Source organism: Hipposideros armiger, unplaced genomic scaffold (assembly GCF_001890085.2).
Source record: "Hipposideros armiger isolate ML-2016 unplaced genomic scaffold, ASM189008v1 scaffold_103, whole genome shotgun sequence".
Taxonomy (NCBI): Eukaryota; Metazoa; Chordata; class Mammalia; order Chiroptera; family Hipposideridae; genus Hipposideros; species Hipposideros armiger.
In genome coordinates, this window is record NW_017731453.1 from 1,988,202 (window position 1) to 1,993,035 (window position 4,834).

Here is a 4,834-nt window from a genome sequence, read left to right on the forward strand (position 1 = left end):
TTATATTCTCCATACTATGTTTCATACCCCTGTGACTATATTATGACTACTATTTTGCTCTTTCTAATCCCTTCACCTTCTCCCCCATCCCCACCCCCTCCCATCTAGCAACCATCAGTTTGTTCTCTATATCTCTGAGTCTATTTCTGTTTTGTTTGCTCATTTATTCTATTTTTTAGATTCCACATATAAATGAGATCATATGGTATTTGTCTTTCTCAGTCTGACTTATTTCACTTAACATAATATTCTCAAGGTCCATCCATGATGTTGCAAATGGTAAGATTTTATTTATTTATTTTTTTAAAGATTTTATTGGGGAATTGGGGGAGGGGAACAGTGCTAGGGAATCGGGGGAAGGGGAACAGACAAGTTGCTGTCCTTTTGTTCTTCAGTCTAGTTGTGGAGGACGTTGCTTCACTGGCCCAAGTTGGCACCATCATTGCGCTCTTCCCGGGCGAGGCAGATCAGTCGCCAGCCTCTGGACGGCCGCTCACGGCAGCTGCTGGCCGCTCACGCTGGCTACTGGCTATATACGGTAGCCCATGGCAACCCACTGCAGCAGGGGCTGCAGCCTACGCCGTTGCTGGCTCCCCACAGCAGCCCAGCTCCAGGTTGAGCTGTTGTTCAGCATCTTAGCTGTTGAGGGCAGTGTCACTGACCCTCATATGTGGGATCCGAAATGGGGCCCTCTGGCATCCCAAGCCAGTTCTTAACCAATGCACCACTCAGCCGGCCCAATTTTATTCATTTTTTATAGCCAAGTAATACTCCATTGTATAAATGTACCACAGTTTTCTTTATCCAGTCGTCTATTGATGGGCATTTTGGTTGTTTCCATATCTTGGTTATTGTAAATAGCCAAGAGACATTTCTCTAAAGAGGACATACAGATGGCCAACAGATATATGAAAAAATATTCAACATCACTAGTCATTAGAGAAATGAAAAAAAAAAACCACAATGAGATACCACTCACTCCTGTCAGAATGGCTATCGTCAATAAATCAACAAACAGCAAGCGCTGGTAAGGATGGGAAGAAAAGGGAACCCTCGTGCACTGTTGGTGGGATTGCAGATTGGTGCAGCCACTATGGAAAACAGTATGGAGGTTCCTCAAAAAAATTGAAAATAGAACTACCTTATGACTCAGCAATTCCACTCCTGGGTATCTATTTAAAGAAACCCAAAACAGTAATTAAAATATATATATATGCAGCCCTAGCTATTGTGATTTTTAACATGATTTTTATTTAGAGCCTTTCTTCTCATATACGTTAGGTTTTTCTTTTTTTCGTTGATCTCTGAGCTTGGACTGCATGTCCATCACTTTCATTAACCTGGTGTAGCCCATCCTTCTTCTAGCTGCATTTTAAAATCTCTTGATTATGTTTCCTTAGCATGATGGTTAAATTTTGTCAACTTGGCTAGGTTATGTCAGTGTAAGAAATGTCCAAATCTGTAGAGAAGTTTAATGAGTTATTTGAGCCAAACTGATGACAATTGCTGGGAAGCAAAATCACAATGGATTAAGAAAATTCTTCAGAGAATGGCAGTTTTGTAGCTTATTTTATACATTAAAATCAAAGTAGTAGCCCTAAGGAGGGTTACATGAAATCCATTGGCAGTAGATCAAGAGGTTGGGAGAAAGCAAAGGGGGAAATCTTTGGAACTGGATAAAAAATAAAGTGGAGAGACACACACTTCTTTTACATTGATGGGTACAGGATAGTTAATCATTAATATTACAGCACATAGAGATGGTATTTGGGGAACAAGATTAACAATGAGGGGTTCCATAGTCTTGAGCTCTGCTCCAGTGGGTTGTGCCCTGAGGGGCCAAGGAAAAGGGATGACTCTGACACATTCCAAGGTTCTGTTGTTTTAGATGCAAAAAGACAATAGATAGGCGCCCTTCAGGCAAAGATTGACCTTTGTCAAGAAAGCTACAGGCCAAGGATGTGACTACCCACCACGACCCGCTTTTAGTTAGGAACTTTTATATTCAGACCATCCTATGGGGTTATTTTCGGTCTCTGAGTTTGTGGGGCCGCCATGCTGGTCTCTGCTGAGCTTGTCAGGTTTAGTATGTGATACCCACTTGGATGATGAAATACTAGTCTAGATGTTACTGTGAAGGTAATTCGGAGGTGTGATTAACACTTACAATCAGTTGATTTTAAGTAAAGGAAATTATCCTCAATGATGTGGGTGGACCCCATCCAATCAATTAAAGACTTCAACAGTAAAAACTGAGGCTTTCTGGAGGCAAAGGAATGCTGCCTTAAGACTGTAACATAGAAATCCTGCCTGAGTTTCCAGCCTGCTGGCCTACCCTTTAGAATTCAAATGTAAGATTACAACGTCGTCTTGCATGAGTTTCCAGCTTGCCCTAAAGATTTTGCACTTGACAGTCCCCCAAATACATAAGCCAATTCCTTAATGCAAATCTTTTAATAAATATGATAAATCGAATATAGTTAATATATTATGTTGTATACTGTATCTTATTGGTGATTGGTTCTGTTTCTCTGGAAAGCCCTAACTGATACACCTTGCCTCTTGTACAAAATGGAGTCTTGGAAAAAATAGATCTTCTTTGGTTATTTTAGAAATTTGACTGAGCCTCATCTTTTGACATTTCTTCTGAGTAATGGGGGATGAGAAGCTCTGTAGGAAAACTGGCCGATGTCTTTCTGTTTTTGTTTTCTGTTTGGAGATCTAGCCCTTCATTCTCCTTTTACAGTCAATTTACTATTCCCTGTAGCTTTTCACTTCAAATTGACCACTTATCTCCACGCACCTCCAGGGAGTTTCCACTCCAGTAGCGCTCTCTTTTCTTATCCATTTCTCCTAGTGGCTGTCTTGTCATAAGCATTCATTAATCATGGAAATCATTTTACAAATCAGGCTGAGAGGAACCTCGAGGCCATTGGATATAGCACAGTGAAAGCCCAGTGTAAGGTCTGATAAAACTGAACTGGCATCTTAAGATGACTAACCATGGAGCTGGGAGGACTATCGGAAGAGCTTGGCCCCTTGTTAACTCTCTAGTCCTGACTTCCTGTTAAACTTGGTGGTAACTTCCAGGGGAGGGATTCATATATAGAGAGAGGTCATGTTGGGACGCTCGTTCTCCTTTTACACGTCTGCGGCTGGTTGGAGCCCCTGCTGGAGGTGTGCGTTCACACACTGCTGTGGTGGTTTTCTTTTTCTTTTCTTGAATAAATCACTCTTTTGGTGGACTTCCTGGAAAATTCTTTTGTTCAGTCGACAGGTCTTTACCCCCTAGTTCTTTGTACCACCTATTATTGTACCAGAGATCTTCTATCCTCTGGACAATTTTGAGGAAACCAGAGATTTGTTAGCAATCTGCAGGCACGTGGGGAGTTTCAACACATTATACGGAGGGTGCTTGGAAATCCCAAAGGTCTGACTTAAAGCACGCCTGTCCCCTTGTGACCACAGAAGCGTCTAGCTGCCCTGTTCCTGGACCCAGTGCCCGATTGCTTACCCATGGATATTGATGTCCTAAGAAATTTTTATCTACTCCAGCGGCACAGCTCAGGGAAGCCAATTAATTAAACTAGTTTTCCAGCTGATAGAGGCATTACCACCGTCTCTCGGCAAAGTGCAAATTTGAAGCATATTGTCTGATGGCCTGGTCACCTCTCACTGTTGGCTCTAATTTTCTAGAGAGAAATAAACAAAACAAGAATGAAACCTAGGAGTAGTTGTGGCAAGGGACTTGTGAATGCTGTGAGAGCATTTATTGAACGTTGACTACATGCCAAGTTGTGTGTCACTCACGTGACCTCATTTGAGACTCACAGAAACCCTGGGAGGTAGATTTTAGTATTACAGTTTTATGGATAAGGAAATAGGCTGAGAGAGGCTGAATTACTTTCCCAAGAAGATAAAGCTATTTAGTGGCAGAGCTGGTGGGAAAAACTAAGCAATAGTAATAGTTATGTTCTGACCCTCTGCATACTTTGCAGATTTAATTTCTGCAGATCCTGGGACTTTTCCTAAATCCTCTTATTACCCATTTCTGTCTACTCCAGCACCTGGAAGCCTTCCTCTATTGTTATGATAATATGCTCAAGTTGATCTCTCATTCTTTTGTGTCAATCCCAACTGCTAATCAAATCACAATGATAACAAGATGGGTGTATTTGCAACCTACCTATAGCAGCTAGGGCAGAATCCATCCTGAGGTAGGCATGAGAAAGGTTTCTGTTGGGTTCCTTGGTTGCAGTTGCAGCTGATGAAGCTTAAGACCTTTCAAGTACAACTGCTTTGATCCCAGCTGCTCTGTAGCTGATCCTGCCAAGCTGCTTTGAAGTGAAGAAAGCTCCAGTTCCCTGTTTGCAGGATATGGGGAGTGGGAGTTTGCAGGACCGTGGAAGGGCCTAGAATCCAAATGTGACATTTGGTGAGAGTCTGAACTAGGGCAGAGGGCAGTAGACATGAGAACAAGGGGGCAGCTATGACAGATCCTGAATGGTTAAAATCCACAGGATGTGAAAACCTTTTGAAAGTGGGAGGTGAGGAAGAGGAATGATTTTAGGATGAGCCATGAATTTCTGGGTTTTGAGATTTGTGGATAGTGTCATTCACAAATGGAAGACAAAGTAACAGCAGCAGAGGCTTTCAGCTTCATCTTACGGAGTTCTCTTGACAACCCATGTTGGGAAGAAAATCTGAGCAGAGGAAATAAGAAAGGTGCAGAGACGAAAATTAACAAGGCCCATCTATATTAATAAAACAACAAGCGGATCACTGTAATTGAAGTGCAGGATGAATGTTGAGGAGGAAATGTGAGCTGAGATTG